The sequence below is a fragment of the Tiliqua scincoides genome, chromosome 13 (genome assembly GCF_035046505.1).
Source record: "Tiliqua scincoides isolate rTilSci1 chromosome 13, rTilSci1.hap2, whole genome shotgun sequence".
Taxonomy (NCBI): Eukaryota; Metazoa; Chordata; class Lepidosauria; order Squamata; family Scincidae; genus Tiliqua; species Tiliqua scincoides.
In genome coordinates, this window is record NC_089833.1 from 9673036 (window position 1) to 9691718 (window position 18683).

An 18683-nucleotide genomic window follows, 5' to 3' on the forward strand; every position below is an offset into this window, starting at 1 on the left:
ACCTCCTCCAGTACCAGACCATATACCAGCGATTTTCAACCTTTTTCAACTCACAGCACACTGACAAGGCACTAAAAGGGACAAGGCAAATCATCAGGTTTTTGACAATTGATAAGGCACACCACGCTGACGGCAGGGGCTCGCGTTACCGAGTGGCCCTACTAACAAATGATCCTCTCCCAGCTCCCACGGCACACCTGCAGACCACCCACGGTACACCAGTGTGCCATGGCACAGTGGTTGGAAATGGCTGCCGTACACAATAAATTACAATATCATATGGCACAACCTAAATGCAGTGGCATCACTAGGATCGGTGTCACCCTCACTAACTTTGTTTGTAAGGATCTCCTCTATGGAGAACTCGTGCAAGGAAAGCGCCCTACAGGTAGACCACAGCTGCGATACAAGGACATCTGCAAGAAGGATCTGAAGGCCTTAGGAGTGGACCTCAACAAGTGGGAAACCCTGGCCTCTGTGTGGCCCGCTTGGAGGCAGGCTGTGCAGCATGGCCTTTCCCAGTTTGAAGAGACACTTGGCCAACAGTCTGAGGCTAAGAGGCAAAGAAGGAAGGCCCATAGCCAGGGAGACAGACCAGGGACAGACTGCATTTGCTGCCAGTGTGGAAGGGATTGTCACTCCCGAATTGGCCTTTTCAGCCACACTAGACGCTGTTCCAGAACCACCATTCAGAGCGCATAGCAGAGTCTTTCGAGACTGAAGGTTGCCAACTACTTTGTTTAAATCACAGTCCAGGTCACCCAACAAATCAGTAACGAAGAAAAAACCAGTGGCCAATTTGACGACACTCTCACAACTGAGTAAGGGCGCAATCCTAACCAATTTTCCAGCACTGGCCTAGCCGCAATGCAAATCCAAGGTAAGGTAGCAAACATGCCCTTACCTTGAGGAAGCTTCCTGACTGCCTCCCCACTGCAGGATGCCATGTACGCCACATCGGCACAGCTAAGTCAGTGCTGGAAAGTTGCTTAGGATTGCGCCCTAAGAGTTCTAGTATTAGCTCTGCTACATGGAAATGAGAGCTGACTCTTACTAACACCTCATCGGTTCCATGCCGTGTCATAAGAGCACCTCACTGGCTCTCAGAACAATTTTTAAAAAATCAAAGGGCGCAATCCAAACCCATCCCTTGTGCCAGCCTGGGAGGGTCGCAAACATGCCCAAAAACACATTTGCGCCTCTGTGGGAGTCGGCTGGGCTGGTGCAGGGATGCATGCCTGCCCCTGGAAGCCATATCCAGCCTCCGTGCCGATGGGGACGTATGAACTGGCTGAGCTTGGCCAGCACAGGGGTCTGGGAGGCATGGGAAGGGCAGAGAGGAAGCAGGAAGGGGCGTTTCGGGGCAGGGGAGGGTCAGTGGAGAGCGTGCGTGCAGGTAGTGGGAGGCGAGACCAGGATCCGGCACTTATGCTGGATCCTATCCCTGTTCCCAGGCAGACTGGGCCAGCCCTGGGCTGCTCGGATTTGCGCCACCTCTGCGCAGATCTGCGTAGCCCTATTAGGGCTGCTACAGTGTTACCCAGAGTAAGGGGAATTATTTTCCCTTGCCCCAGGTTGGCAAGCCTTCAGTCAGCCCCAAACTTGCACTGGATACAATGCAGGCCTGCCGGTTTGCCTGTTCCAGTGGAATTTTACTGTTTAAAACAGTGCAAAAACAAAGCAAAACGCTACTTCTGGTTTCCCTGGGCCTCCCTATGACTTATAAGGCATTAAAAATGGTTCCCACTGTAACCAGTGCCAGACTGAGCATGCTGGACATCTCCTTGTGGTTATGGCACTTTTGTGGTAAGGACAACTCCTGTGTTGAGCCCTGCACCTTCAGGCCCAAGTGGGGAATAGGATGCGGTGTTGGTCAATCCCGCCCCCCTCCTGGGCTTGAACTGCCCCCACCCCATTACACCCCACCCTACCCCCAATCTGCTCCCCCCCTACCCCTGTGGCACTTGGTTTGAACTCACCTGCTCTATTGGGTGGGGCTCCTGGGTTCAGCGCTGGAGAGGAGGCACAAGCCTTCGCTGAATACGATTGCGCCGTCAGATCAATAAATCCTGTCGAATTGCAAAGTGGGAAGAAGCAGAGGTGGCTGTGAGAGAGGCTGTTGCTAAGTTGTTGGTTGTGTGGCTGGCCAGCAGCGCACATGTTGATGAACCCAAACTGAAAGGCAGCTCGGAGAGTGAACTTTGCAATGCGGATTGATGGTATATAATCATTGGGGGGGACTTGCGATTCAACCAATTTAAATAACCAGAGAGGTACTTTTTTTTTATTTTCAGGTAAGTATAGTGCAGCCCACACACTTCAATCAAGTCAGCGGTAGGCTTTAATAAGCAATAATAAAGTATGAAAGGCGGCTTTCCCCGCGATGGATGGGAAGCTATATGCTTGTATAATTATGCACCCCGTAAAGACAACAAATGAAAACAGACCCACTATGTTGCCTCTTATTATGTCACTCAGGCGTCCGGGGTACCTCGGTGGTGCAAGTGATGAGCGGGTCTGCATTGGACCCGGTGGTGGCAAAGACTTTATGGGTCACAATGACGCAGATCAGATAAGATCAGACACATAAGTCAGGTTCATGATGCCCTGAGACAGCACATGGCTTGTGATCAAGGGAAATGGCTTGCTTTGGAAGTGTGAAATCAGAAAAATCCTAGAATGGTCCTTTCTCCCTTAGGCCCAAATCCTAACCAACTTTCCAGCACTGGCATAGCTGTGCCAATGGGGCATGTGCTGCATCCTGCAGTTGGGGGCCAGTCATAGAGACCTCCTCAAGGTAAGGGGATGTTTACTCCCTTGCCTTGGATTTGCATTGCCCTTACCTCAGTGTTGGAAAGTTGGATAGGATTGCACCCTTAGAGACATAAGCCTGTGGCTACATTTACTATTTGGTTTCATACACCACTTAAGGGCTATTTGCATATTACACTGACCGCGAGTCAGGGTTGTGTTCAAGGTATGGAACCCGAGTCGCAAGTTGAGTCCCAAGTCAGCAACCGTATGTCTCAACTCAACCCATGAGCAGCGGGTGGGCTGGTGGGCGGAGTGGGTCCAGGAGTGGGGTGGAACCAGGATACAGCACTTAGGCCATATCCTAACCTCCCTCCTGAGCAGCCTGGCCTTACACCGAACTGCTCGGATCTCCACCACCTATTTTGTGTGTGTTTATGTACGTGTGTCTAAGTAGTTCCCAAATGTTTTAGCACTCGGACCTACTTTTAAAAACGACAGTCTATCGGGATCCACCTAGGTTTGCCATACTTTAAATAAAAGGCGATCTAGAAAGAAATAATATTATATTAAATTTATTTAAAAGTAATAATAACCAGATAAAAGACCTTCAGACTAAGAATTTTTAAGAATCCCAGGCTGCAATCTTACCCACGCTTACCCAGGAATAAGTCCCATTTATTATCATCGTTAAAAGCATATATATAGCGGCCTGTTAAAAGTACAGAGCTGTCAGGTTTCTCCAAAGGCCGCCACATACCATGGTAGCATCAAGTCTAATATACTAAAAATAAAATATTGAAATGAATGGGGGACCCACCTGAAATTGGCTCATGACCAAGCTAGTGGGTCCTGACTCACAGCTTGAGAAACACTGTTTTAGTGCATACATATTAGCCAGCTTGGGACCTTTTGGGTGAATGAATGAATGAAAGGATGGATGGATCCTTGCCCAGGATCCATCATCAGGGACGGCACCAGGATGTAGGTATCTGGTGTGCTCCCTGGGGCATTTGGTGGGCCGCTGTGAGATACAGGAAGCTGGACTAGGTGGGCCTATGGCCTGATCCAGCAGGGCTTTTCTTATGTTCTTATGGGATCCACTGTCAGGCCAGATGCCAGGGAGTGGCAATGGGATGCAGGTCTCTTGTTGTTTTGTGTGGTCCCTGGGGCATTTGGTGGGCCACTGTGAGATACAGGAAACTGGACTAGATGGGCCTATGGCCTGATCCAGTGGGGCTGTTCTTATGTTCTTAACTACAATTCCCAGGAGGCCTTGCATGTCTCTTGTTATCTGGGGTGCTCCCTGGGGCATTTGGTGGGCCGCTGTGAAATACAGGAAACTGGACTAGATGGGCCTATGGCCTGATCCAGTGGGGCTGTTCTTATGTTCTTATGGATGCATGGATAGATGGATGGATGGATGGATGGATGGATGGATGGAGAGTTGTTTAATCTTTTATTGACACATCACAAAATGACATGAGATAATGGCAAGAAACCCATTAACAGCAGGGTGATCTATGTACACAGCACCAAAGATGAAATACAATTTGCCAAGAAAATCTGTACCGGCTGGTACCCAGAGACCGGCAATGAGAGTTAACCCAGCGAGGCATATCTCCGTACGAGTGTGATAGTGGAAAGCGTGCGGACAGCTATCAAGGTCAGTTTAATTTCCCTCCTCTGGTCCCACGTCGGGGTGTGGAAAGGGGCCTCAGATCACTCCAACGGATGCCGCAACTGGGTTCTTTGAAAACATGTCGATGATTTCAATCAAGAGCTGCCCCTCCAGGGGAAGTAATTCTGCCTGGCCATCAGATACATGGTGTGGGCGAGTTGTAATTTCCTGTTGCTGTCTCGAAGGTACAGAGGTGTTTGATGGGGTCGTCCTATCGCATGAAATAAGTCTCCTATTCAACGGGTTGGGTTTTTTCTGTTGTCAGTTTCTTCTACAGGAGCAATTTCCTTGCTGAGGCATTGTGTGTGTGTGTGTGGGGGGGGGGGTAGTTTTCATTTAACACTCCCCTGATGTCCCCGTCCCATCTGTAAACAAAATCTCTGCTGTTCTTCGAGTGAGGGCAGCAGTACTGAAAGCACCAGCGACTGATGTGTGCCTGAGAAAAACTTGTTCCCAACTCTCCACTTGTTCCCGGGAAAAGCTGCCGAGTCCCGAATCACTTCCCGTTTCAAAGCACGTGTATTTCGAGTCTGCGCGAGTCTGGGAAACACGTGCTTGGTGTCTCAACTCGAGTCTTACGAGTTGAGTAGCCCACTCCTGCCTATTTCTAATTTAGAATTAAACTCTCACGGTGCAATCCTAATTTGCACTGGGACAGGCAGGGCAGTGGGCCTGCACAGTCTCCAGCGCAAGTGGGGCTGGCTGAGGCTGATTGTGGCACCTGCAATACTTACCACACCACCACCCCTGGCTACCCCTGGGGGCTGAGAATAGGCCCTCAGTTTGGCTATACTTGTCGTAAGAGGCGACTAAACAGCCCCTGGGTAGATGGGACTCGTCAGCCTGGGAAGGCAGCTCATCTGAGAGAAGGAAAACTCTGATCCCAAACCTCAACTGCCTTGTGGCTACATCCAGTTATGGAAAAGGCTTCAGGAGTCAACCTCGAGGCAAAATCCAGAGCCGGAGTCCCTGAGGCAGTTCATGGCTGAACACAGTCACGTTCTGGCAACTCTTGCGACGTCGCTGGAACCAACCGTATTGGCCTCTGCCTTTCCATTGGACCATTTCAGCGACGTGGAGAGGGGGGATTTGCTGCTTGGGTAACAGCCTATCCTCCATACCTACTTTACCCAGGCTTCGCGCACTGGAGAGGACACTCTGTTCCAGAACCACCATTCAGAGCGTGACACCTTAGTCTTCCGAGACTGAAGGATGCCAACAATCCCTGGCTATGCTAGTGTGACCGGTGACCCCTTTTTGGCTTGAGATTCTTGTCACTGTGTCCCCATTCACCAAACGAAACGAGAACATCTTTTGATTGTTCTCTTTTTTTTCAATTAAAAAAAGAAAATTAAACCCCCAATTTTGGCAATGGACTAGTAAATCTCTTCCTGTATGTTAGAGGCTGATAACACCGGGGGTATGCACACCAGCTAGGAGAACCGAACTAAACTGAAAGATAAGCGTTTCACCCAGATACGTTTCGTTCCCATCAAACATTTGATCAGTGTATTGTCCTGTAAATAATAAAGCTGTTTTCCTCTAGGTTGAGCCTTGCTTTCTTGTGGCCAATTGTACAGTCCAGGCAATAATCCTCCCAGCTCCTTCATAGCCTTTGTTTGGATATGATCTAAAGTTTGATGCTGCTGTAAGAATGAAACTTTTGTTCCCCCAACAAAGTCCAAGGACTTGAATAGCTTTCCTGATCTGCAATAAAACTCTCCTCATAGTAAAGAAAAAAAAAGAAGCAAAAATACATCCAAGCTGCTGAGTCTATCTATCTATCTATCTATCTATCTATCTATCTATCTATCTATCTATCTATCTATCTATCCATCCATCCATCCATCCATCCATCCATCCATCCATCCATCCATCCTTCCTTCCTTCCTTCCTTCCTTCCTTCCTTCCTTCCTTCCTTCCTTCCTTCCTATCTATCTATCTATCTATCTATCTATCTATCTATCTATCTATCTATCTATCTATCTATCTATCTATCTATCTATCTATCTATCTATCTATCTTCCTTCCTTCCTTCCTTCCTTCCTTCCTTCCTTCCTTCCTATCTATCTATCTATCTATCTATCTATCTATCTATCTATCTATCTATCTATCTATCTATCTATCTATCTATCTATCTGTCTGTCTGTCTGTCTGTCTATCTATCTATCTATCTATCAAGTGAGGGAGAGTCCACCACCTCTCTCGGCAATCTGTTCCACTGCCGAACATCGATACCTCCATATGTATTTCATTGGAACATCTAATTGTACGAAAGCTTCAAGGTTTCAGACAAAAAGTACGTGGGCTGGGCTCTCCAGGGAGTACGTATACTGCTTCTGAACACGTGAAGGGGCCACCTCTTTGAACGTCCCTGGCATCGAAGAGCTCCATGACTTGTAAAGTTAGTACATCAGGACAGTAGCATAATCAGACGGGTGGTGGTGCGTTAAGGACCGCAAGTGCTACAAAGGGCTGCGGCACTTAAGCAGACCCTCCCCCTTGTTGCTGGAGCCATTCCAGGCAGCAACGGCAATGCGCTGGCGATGCGAGGCTCCGACGGTGAGTGAGAGGGGCAGCTTCGATGGCGAGTGAGAGGGGCAACTAACAACGTGCCTTGTGGCCCCGGCAGTACTTATTGCACTGCCCCCCCGGCTATGCTACTGCTGCTGGCCCATCCATGGAATGGATGATGTGGTGGGGTGCAAGAGAATGACCGAATCAAGGTGCTATGCACCCAGAGTCTGCTGCTACCTCCCTCCAGCCTGCCACAGACAGAGCCACCTTGATTCGCTTCTTTACCTCGCTCCTTCCTTGTGTAGTCCTTTTCCAAAAACAGGAAGTGCAGAATTGGCCCAAAACCCTCTGAGAAACTGGCTGGTGGAATTCCACCAGCCGATTTCTCAGAGAGGTTGAAGCCAAATTTGTGGGAGCTGGTTGCTCTTACTACCAGTAGTTAGTGATGCTGGCTTTATTTTTAGAGGCGGTCGGAACCTGGATTCTGGGATTGACGAGTAACAGCCATTCAGTTTAGGCTGTTCCCAAGAGTGGTGTGATGGCCACCGTTGGGTCTAGAAGATGAGACGAGACAGCTTCTGATGCGATCCATGGATACATCTTGTTCCAAAACACTGTGATTGAAGTTTTAGTTTGGAGAAGTAGTCAGAGCACATCTACCCAGCCTGTAAACTACCCAGAGCACAAACTACCCGGCGTGTAATTAGTTTGTGGAACTCTTTGCCACAGGAAGTAGCCATGGCATCTTGCCTGGATGCTTTTAAGAGGGGATTGGGCAAATTTCTGGAGGAAAAGTTCATCATGGGTTACAAGTCATGGTAGGTACGTGCAAGCTCTTGGTTTTAGAGGCAAGCTGCCTCCGATTGCCAGATGCAGGGGAGGGCACCAGGACGCAGGTTGTGTCTGTTGTCTTGTGTGCTGCTTGAAGCATTTGGTGGGCCACTATGAGAAAAAGGAAACTGGACTAGATGGGCCTTTGGCCTGATCCAGCGGGGCTCTTCTTATCTATGCGCTTTGAACTGTAGCTTCTTTCCACGGAGAACACTATGAATATACACAGTGGAAAAAGGGAGCATTTCACTCATTAAAAATGTTGATCTTGTATTCCCCTGCTTTTATCATTGCGCTAGATCTGTGGCGTCGACTTCCTAAGGGACCATTTTTCTTCCAGATTTGCCAGGGGTTAGCAATACAGATTCCACATGTTGCTTTCCAGGTTCCCCCCCCCATCACGTTCTTTTTATCCTAGGCTCTTATCAGCGGACTCCTTCCTCATGTGTAATTTTGGGCTGCGCGATCCGGTTGCCAGCTTTTTTGGTTGTGGCTGGTTTTTTTTAAAAAACGAGCATCAATAGAAAATTCAGCAGCGACGTGTTTTGGAAGCGATGGAAGTAAGGAATCAAGGGCAGGGAACAACGAGAACTTAATGCATTTTTTTTGGGGGGGGGGGGGGAAACCATTCTTTGGACTCCAACCCTCTATTGTTTACCATGAATAGTTCTTATTTTTGGATCCTTGGCCTTTAGAACTCACCCTCTTTTCTCTTTATTTTTGCTTTTTTTTGTGTGTGCATATTTTTGCATACCTTGCTCTAAGTGAAGCTTGGACAGGGAATCTGGCACAACAGTGGGTCACAAGCCAATTTCAGGTGGGTCATGTAGCACTTAGCTCAGCCACCATTGAAAACACATAGCTGAAAACACAGGGGGCGGAGCTGCTGGGCAGGGCAGGCTCCCTATGGGAGAGAGACATGGTGCTTTGCCCTGATGGGAAGATGGGATGCTGGAAAGGGGGGAGGGCTGTGTGGTTGGAGAGGGATCCAAGCCTGCCTTCTGCTTGGACTTTCAAGCTGGAATGTTTGAATTCCAAGCTATGCAAAATAACAGCGCAGGCGTGCTGTGTAATGGGACCTTTGGCTGACTGTGGCTTAGTTTAGATGATGGATGATGTCACTTCTGGGCATAACATCACTTCCAGGTTAATGACATCACTTCCAGTAGAATTCATATTCTAAAACGTGGGTCCTGGTTCTAAAAGGTTTGAAAACCACTGCCTTAAAGCCACGTAAGGTCATGGCTATCACTGCTTCCTGGGAAGGCAAATTCCATAGAGTCGTTGGGGGTTGTGTGATGAGATCCTTTCTGTTGATCCCAAATCTTCAGTTTCATTGGATGAGCCCTGATCCAACCCCAGTCTTGTGCCCCCCCCGACACCTTTGACACTAAACAAATGTTGCTGCTCTTCCCGCCCCCCCGTCCCCTTTTAATACATTTCGGTTTGTGTGTGTGTATTTGTTTATTCCTATGGTGTTCATTTCTTCATAGACCAGCTTCCTCTTAGCAGCTCTTGAAACAAAATCTCTGAGTAGCAAGCAAATGTAGCTTGCCTGGAGTTCACATGTAGGTCAGTACCAGCTCATAACCGCTAAGGCAGCATGCAGTGCGCCTGTCATGCGCTGCAGTTACTGAAGGCTGCAATCCTATATGCACTCATGTGGGTGGGCGTCCTGTTCAACTCTGCAGAGCTTACTTAGGAGTTGACACGCATTGATGGAGTTCCAATGAGCCTTGCGATCTTGAGCAAAACACCAGAATTATGTCAAGGATCGCAGTTAAGATTAATACTCTTTTCATGAAGGCAAAAAAGACTCAGAGAAGGCAGGCAAAAGGTTATTGAAAGATGCTTGCCCCCAGCGGTGTCGCTAGGGGGCTGTGGGCTGCACCGGGTGACGTGCATGGGAGGGTGCGACACCACTACTAGCCAAAATGTTTTAAATCTTGCTATGGTTGAATCATACCGTCATGTTATATATCATCCAATGTGTAATTTCATGCAGAATGCCATGAAACAATTGACATAAGAACATAAGAACAGCCCCACTGGATCAGGCCATAGGCCCATCTAGTCCAGCTTCCTGTATCTCACAGCGGCCCACCAAATGCCCCAGGGAGCACACCAGATAACAAGAGACCTCATCCTGGTGCCCTCCCTTGCATCTGACATAGCCCATTTCTAAAATCAGGAGGTTACATGTACACATCATGGCTTGTAACCCATAATGGATTTTTCCTCCAGAAACTTGTCCAATCCCCTTTTAAAGGTGTCCAGGCCAGATGCTGTCACCACATCCTGCGGCAAGGAGTTCCACAGACCAACCACACGCTGAGTAAAGAAATATTTTCTTTTGTCTGTCCTAACTCTCCCAACACTCAATTTGAGTGGATGTCCCCTGGTTCTGGTGTTATGTGAGAGTGTAAAGAGCATCTCTCTAACCACTCTGTCCATCCCCTGCATAATTTTGTATGTCTCAATCATGTCCCCCCTCAGGCGCCTCTTTTCTAGGCTGAAGAGGCCAAACGCCGTAGCCTTTCCTCAGAAGGAAGGTGCTCCAGCCCAGTAATCATCTTAGTCGCTCTCTTTTGCACCTTTTCCGTTTCCACTATGTCTTTTTTGAGATGCGGCGACCAGAACTGGACGCAATACTCCAGGTGTGGCCTTACCATCGATTTGTACAACGGCATTATAATATTAGACGTTTTGTTCTCAATACCTTTTCTAATGATTCCAGGCATAGAATTGGCCCTCTTTACTGCTGCTTTGAAATGACTTTGCAATACCTCTATGCTATCAAAAGTTATAGCCCACAAACCAGTGAGGTGGGGCAATGGTGCATCACCTTGCATCACCATTGTCCTGACCACTGCATGGGAGGAGGTCCATCAGAGGGGTGACGCGCTGGCCTCCTGCACTGGGTGACGTAGTTGCGTGCCTGCCGTAGACCTGCCTGGGGCAAATGTCCCAGGCGCCAGCCGCTGGGACCCCACGGAAGCCTCTCTGAGGCTCCTGATGGGGGCGGAAACTGTGCTTCCAGATTGCAGCGCTGTGCTTACCACGCCCATTTTCTGCACTTTGGAGTGGCTTGTACTCTTAGCAGTAGCGCACTCCTTCCACATCGCAGGTTACTCAATCTTGACGTTCAGGACATGGGCATCTGGAAGTTGTCCAGATGAAATGCTTTGCCTCCGCTTTCTTTGGCCTTGTTTACCGGCCTGCCTCCCTGTTTTGTATCCTCTTGCCGTTCAGCACTTGTTCCCTTGGCGGAATTAAATTTCCGGCAGTGATCTCCAGCAAGTGCTGCTTACCTGCTCCCTAGGCACCTTTCCCTGGTGAGTTCCTGCATTTGGCCGGAGTGGGACTGACAGGTGGGGATTCTCTAGTCGGAGTCCTGAGGAGTAACCGGCAACGGCAGAATTTGTACACAGATCTGTTCAGCTCCTGGGAGGCCTGAAGAGACAGTTCGGGTTGAGAACATTGGAAGAACTGAACTGGAGCAGATCAAAGTAGCATCTTAATAAGCCCAGCTTCCTAACCTCCTTAGGGGATGACCAGATGAACTGACTGAAAGTGGGATAAGAAGGCAATAGGGAGGTGGCTTCCCTGCAATGGATATTCAGAGGGACTTAGAGCCCAATCCTATGTATGTTTACTCAGAAGTAAGTCCCATTATAGTCAATGGGGCTCACTCCCAGGAAAGTGTGAATGGGATAAGAACATAAGAAGAGCCCCACTGGATCAGGCCACAGGCCCATCTAGTCCAGCTTCCTGTATCTCAAAGCGGCCCACCAAATGCCCCAGGGAGCACACCAGATAACAAGAGACCTGCAAGGCCTCCTGGGAATTGTAGTTAAGAACATAAGAACAGCCCCACTGGATCAGGCCACAGGCCCAGCTAGTCCAGCTTCCTGTATCTCAAAGCGGCCCACCAAATGCCCCAGGGAGCACACCAGATAACAAGAGACCTGCAAGGCCTCCTGGGAATTGTAGTTAAGAACATAAGAACAGCCCCACTGGATCAGGCCATAGGCCCATCTAGTCCAGCTTCCTGTATTTCACAGCGGCCCACCAAATGCCCCAGGGAGCACACCAGATAACAAGAGACCTGCAAGGCCTCCTGGGAATTGTAGTTAAGAACATAAGAACAGCCCCACTGGATCAGGCCACAGGCCCAGCTAGTCCAGCTTCCTGTATCTCACAGCGGCCCACCAAATGCCCCAGGGAGCACACCAGATAACAAGAGACCTGCAAGGCTTCCTGGGAATTGTAGTTAAGAACATAAGAACAGCTCCACTGGATCAGGCCATAGGCCCATCTAGTCCAGCTTCCTGTATCTCACAGCGGCCCACCAAATGCCCCAGGGAGCACACCAGATAACAAGAGACCTGCAAGGCCTCCCGGGAATTGTAGTTAAGAACATAAGAACAGCCCCACTGGATCAGGCCACAGGCCCATCTAGTCCAGCTTCCTGTATCTCACAGCGGCCCACCAAATGCCCCAGGGAGCACACCAGATAACAAGAGACCTGCAAGGCCTCCTGGGAATTGTAGTTAAGAACATAAGAACAGCCCCACTGGATCAGGCCATAGGCCCATCTAGTCCAGCTTCCTGTATCTCACAGCGGCCCACCAAATGCCCCAGGGAGCACACCAGATAACAAGAGACCTGCAAGGCCTCCCGGGAATTGTAGTTAAGAACATAAGAACAGCCCCACTGGATCAGGCCACAGGCCCAGCTAGTCCAGCTTCCTGTATCTCACAGCGGCCCACCAAATGCCCCAGGGAGCACACCAGATAACAAGAGACCTGCAAGGCTTCCTGGGAATTGTAGTTAAGAACATAAGAACAGCCCCACTGGATCAGGCCACAGGCCCAGCTAGTCCAGCTTCCTGTATCTCACAGCGGCCCACCAAATGCCCCAGGGAGCACACCAGATAACAAGAGACCTGCAAGGCTTCCTGGGAATTGTAGTTAAGAACAGCCCCGCTGGAGCAGGCCATAGGCCCTAAAGCTGCGTGAGGTTCCGTGCCCAGGGCATTTGACGCCTCTGGTCCTCAGTCTTAAGATATACAAAATCTTCCTCTGATAACAAACTGGGTATTTTGGAACTCTGCCACATATTAATGAAATAGCTCAGACACACTTCATTAACCTCCAAAGCAGTTCAGGCGCTCTCGCTTGCTCTCTCTCTCTCTCTCTCCCCTGATCCATGTTGTGATGTTTTGTTTTTGTTTTGGTTGCAAAAGCTGCTTAATTAGGGTGAATCCCCTTCCCCTGTATAATTAAAAAGAGAAATGCATATATGTTGAAGGCAGGGGGTTTTGTTTTGATTTTGTTTTGATTTTGGTAAGTTACGAGGGCTTCTCAGCTTATCCCTGCGAAAAGGAACGACAAAATGACGAACAGCTCATAAAATGGGGCCTCTCTGAATATTTTTAATTAATCATCAGAGACAGAGAAGCCGGATGAGTCTACTCAGATCGGCACCAGTGAAATTGCTGGTGCACACTTGGGTAGCCTGTGTCAGGCTTTCAGGTGCAGATAACCTTAAGATAACACATACCTTAAGGCAGTGTTTCTCAAACTGTGGGTTGGGACCCACTAGATGGGTTGCAAGCCAATTTGAGGTGGGTCCCCGTTCATTTCAATATTTTATTTTGAATATATTAGACTTGATGTTACCATAGCATGTGACTGCATTTGGGGGAAATGTTACAGATCTGTACTTTGAAGTAATCTGTATATTCTTTTAACAATGATAGTCAATGGGACTTACTCCTGGATAAGTGTGGTAGGATTGCAGCCTAGGATTGTTACAAATTTTCCTGCTTGATGAGTCACTTCAGGTCATGACATCACTTCCGGTGGGTCCTGACAGATTCTCAAAAGTGGGTCCCAGTGTTAAATGTGTGAGAACCACTGCTTTAAGGCATGTTTGTGACGGCCATTGCCTGGGTTAGTGGCATGAATGAGTGGCACTGCCCAGGAAGAGGATGGGGTTGCCAAACAGCCACATACCAGTGATATATGTGCATGGGAACTTATTGTATGCCACTTTAAGGGAGCATGACGTGTACAACCAACTGGACCTATTCTTCTGGCCCCGAGCCAAGATATGTTTGCTAATAAATGAACTGGGAAAACAGTTTTGCCAGGAAAGTGCTGACCCAACAACACTCATCCCAGCACAATTGCTTTAGTTCCTGTTGGGCTGGAGCCACACACAGAGAAACAGAGGAACATGTTTATGTCAGACGGCTTCCATCTGTCTCATTGTGCCAAGAAGTTCCCAAGTGTGACTGGAGGGCTCTCGTTCTTCTGCACCGAAGCTCTCTTGAGCCTTGGAAACAAGCTTGGAAACACATCTTAGGGGGAGAAAACATTGAATTATTTACCCGAGTGCTTGTAAGGTGGCCTTGCTGACAAGGTCTGAGCAGAGCATGAACCAGGCACTGCCTTCAGGTGGGAACATATTTTTTCAATAATGCATAACTCTGCCCCCGAGCGCATCTGCTGAGCAAGAGGTTAACAATTGGGTTACTACATCCCAAGAGGTGAGCATGAGCATGAAGGTTGGAGAGAGGCCACATTTTGTTCAGTGGCATAGCTAAGGGGGGGCCAGAGGGTCAATTATCCCAGGTGTCATGCCTTGGAGTGCCTTTCTGGGGTCCGGGGAGGCCGCGCATGGCCTCCCTGAGCCTCAGAAGGCCTGCCAGAGGCCTTAGAAAGGCACTCAGAAAACCAGACATGCCTTTGCAAGGCCTTCTGGGAGGGTGTTAGAAGGTTTTGTGCCCCTGGGTGCCAAATGGAGTAGCCACACCACTGGTTTTGTGGCAGGTGCCACTTATAATAGAAGGTGGTGCACTGTGAGTAGGGCCATTGGTTGATCATAGCCCAGCATTATCTATGCTGAACGCCAGTAGCTCTCCAAGGTTTCAGGCAGATATTTTCCCCCCCTCAATCGTACGTGAAGATGCCAAGGAGTTTGACTGCATTGCTTTTGGAGTCCTCCATCCCTTAGCAACAATTACACCAATGTCCTAATTAACCTTTGCGCCAGGATTTCTCCAGCTAGGGCTCCAAAGAGACTCCGTCCTGCTCTCTGGGCCTCCTCACGGCGAAGCGATGAGGAATGAGTTAAAATGCACAAAGTGTCGGGGAAAAAGGTGCAGTGTAAGTACTAAGTGGCATTAAGAGGGCATAAGTGAGGAGTTTAAACTAATTACATGTGCAGATGCAGCCAGGCAGGCAATCGCGGCTTCCCTAGAGCACCGTCACTGTGGCTCTGGGCGCACCCTTGAGACTAATTTTTAATATTAATGCCAGCGGCACAGAGAATGCAGTCTTTACGGAAGCAGAGAAATGTGCACCTCAACTGGGTTTTGCTTCTCTAGCCCCCACCTCATCCATGCTATCTTCCAATGGGATTTATCAGAGGTAATAAAAAACAAAAGCACCATATTCTATGCTTGGGATCGTTAGAAAAGGTATTGAGAACAAAATGGCTAATATTATAATGCCGTTGTACAAATCGATGGTAAGGCCACACCTGGAATATTGTGTCCAGTTCTGGTTGCCACATCTCAAAAAAGACATAGTGGAAATGGAAAAGGTGCAAAAGAAAGTGACTAAGATGATTACAGGGCTGGGGCACCTTCCTTATGAGGAAAGGCTACGGCATTTGGGCCTCTTCAGCCTAGAAAAGAGGCGCCTGAGGGGGGACATGATTGAGACATACAACATTGTGCAGGGGATGAACTGAGTGGATAGAGAGATGCTCTTTACACTCTCACATAACACCAGAACCAGGGGACATTCACTAAAATTGAGCGTTGGGAGGGTTAGGACAGAAAAAAGAAAATATTTCTTTACTCAGAGTGTGGTCGGTCTGTGGAACTCCTTGGCACAGGATGTGGTGATGGCATCTGGCCTAGATGCCTTTAAAAGGGGGTTGGACAAGTTTCTGGAGGAAAAATCCATCATGGGTTACAAGCCATGATGTGTATGTGCAACCTCTTGATTTTGGAAATGGGCTATGCCAGATGCAAGGGAGGGCAACAGGATGCAGGTCTCTTGTTATCTGGTGTGCTCCCTGGGGCATTTGGTGGACCGCTGTGAGATACAGGAAGCTGGACTAGATGGGCCTATGGCCTGATCCAGTGTGGCTGTTCTTATGTTCTTATATTGGGAATAAAAGGGACTGTCTCAATGGGGCCATTTTCATCATCATTAGGCAGAAGCAGTGGTGACACTTGGGTTTGTGTCACCCAGTGCAGGAGGCCAGTGTGTCATCCCCATGATGGACCTTTTCCCATGCAGTGGGTGGAGCAATACCCTGGGTACTGGGCATGGTGATGCACCATTGCCCTGCCCTGCTGGTTTTTTTTAACTATAACCTTTGATACAACAGAGATATTTAAACACGGTCTGTTTTGCTACATTCTGCTTGGAATTGCGCATCAAATGATATATAACATGAAACACGGTGTGACCCATACACCTCCCCTAGCGATGCCAACGAGTGGCCCCTCCCACTCACCATCAGAGCCGTCAAGGGCAGCGATGGCAACTGCTTATTTGTGGTTGTCACCAACACATGCTTCTTCCCCTGAGACTTCTGGCATATACAGAAGGCTTGGGAGAGAGGGAGGTTCTTCTGTCATTGGCAATGGGGTATGGAGACCAATGGAGACAGCAGGGGCCCTTCCAGATGCTTCTCAAAAATGGCTGTGGAACGGAGACCTCTGGAGAGGGTATTTGTGTGATCTTGGGCAAGGGCATCATCCCTGATGAAATGCCAAATGGGTTTTGCAGTGGCGTCACTAAGGTTTGCATCAACCGTTGCAGGAGGCCAGAGCATCACCCCCCTGGTGGACCTCCTCCCATACAGTGGGCATGAGCAGTGGGTGTGGGGATGCACCATTGCCCTGCCCCACTGGCTTTTTAGGTATAACCTTTGATGGAATAGTGATATTTCAATTCGCTTTGTTTCACTGCATTCTGCATGAAATTGCGCATCGAATGATATATAACATGAGGGTATTATTTGAAAACACCAAGATTTAAAATTTTTTGACCAGTAGTAGTGTCACACCCCCCCCTCCACCCCGTGTGTGTCACCTGGTGCAGCCTGCACCCCTCTAGTGACACCACTGGGATTTTGGATGCATATTCCAAAGTCTTCCTATGGTGGAGAAAGCGCAAAGTAAGAATTCTTACCCCTGGTAATAATGACTGAAGCCCACATATCTGTTTGTGGTGGCCATTATCTTTTTATCAAGATGCTCAGCTTGCATTGCATGTATCCATTTTCAAACCCCCCCCCCCCCGCTCTGCATTTATTTACGTACCAAATGCAAACTGTTACCCTAAATACAGATGGATAATAGACTGCGCTTCCGAGATATTGCGGCGGGCTATCGTAATAATAGGGATGGTTGAAAATGCATAAGCTCAGCAAGGGAGGTTTTTATTAAGATGGCTTTTCTTTGGCAATTATGAGGAGATTCTCGGAGACCCGCTGGGAACTAACAGCTTCTCCCCAAAGCAACCCAAGGATTTGGGAGGAGGTGTATGTCTCATTTGCTCCAAGCTGAGGATGGCTATCCCTGGAGTAAGGCCCGGGAGAGCGAGAGAGAGGCAGCGCAAAGGCCACCACAGATGGTCTGACTTGAGAAGAGCTTCTCCGATTCCTAAGGCAGTGACTGTCAACCTTTTTCATCTCGTGGCACACTGACAAGGCACTGAAATTGTCATTAGGTTTTTGGCAATTGGCAAGGCGCACCCTGCTACCTGTGGGAGGCTCACATCTCCCATGGGCCCTACTGACCTTCCCCCAAATTCCTGTGGCACACCTGTGGCCACGGCACAGTGGTTGAAAATGGCTGTCCTAAGAGCTCACGCACTAAACATGAATTTACACTGAATGTCAAACCTCACAAGTCATCTGCAAAGGGGCACTAAGTACACTTTGGATTAATTGTCTCTTTGAAGATCAATCAATCAATCAATCAATCAATCAATCAATCAATCAATCAATCACAGTATTTATATACAGTTAGACCTCGGTATCCTTTCCCGGACCACCCATGGATACTGAAACCAGTGGATAATTCAATCCAAGTCCAATAGGAGCTCTGGATGCAACTGGAATCTCTGGGAACTCCTGGAATCCAGATATTGCATACAGTCAGTGGCATTGCTAGAGGGGTGTGGGGGGGGAGTGTGGGCCACACCGGGTGACACCCGGGGTACAGGGGAGGGTGACACCACTGCTAGCCAAAATTTTAAAAATATTTTAAAATTTTAAAATGCTAATAAATTATTATTTTTGAATAATACCATCATGTGAGATATCACTCAATGCGTAATTTCATGCTGAATGCAATTAAATAAGCCGAGTTGAAAGACCTCTATTCTATCCAAGGTTATAGTCCAAAAAGCAGCAGGGGCGGGCCAATGGTGCGTCCCCACACCCACTACCTGGGGCGTTGCCCCACCACTGCATGGGGGGAGGTCTGTCATGGGGGTGACACAAACCCTAGTGACACCACTGCATACAGTCAGCATGACTTGTCACCTGTGATGGACTTCCCCCCCCCTTTTATTCACAAACAACATAATACAAGAATACAATTTTAGAGCATAATAATGTCTATAAGGAAAGAAAAATAAAAAAGGGAGAAAAATGAGAAATCATCAGTCTATCAAATAATCCCCCTTTTCATGGCATCCAGCCAGACACCACCACCACATCCTGTGGCAAGGAGTTCCACAGATTAATCACGTGCTGGGTAAATAAATATTTACCTTTGGTCTGTGCTGACTATCCTGCCAGTCAATTCTCTCAGGGTGCAATCCTGATCCGCTTTCCAGCACCGACAAAAGGGCAATGCAGCTCC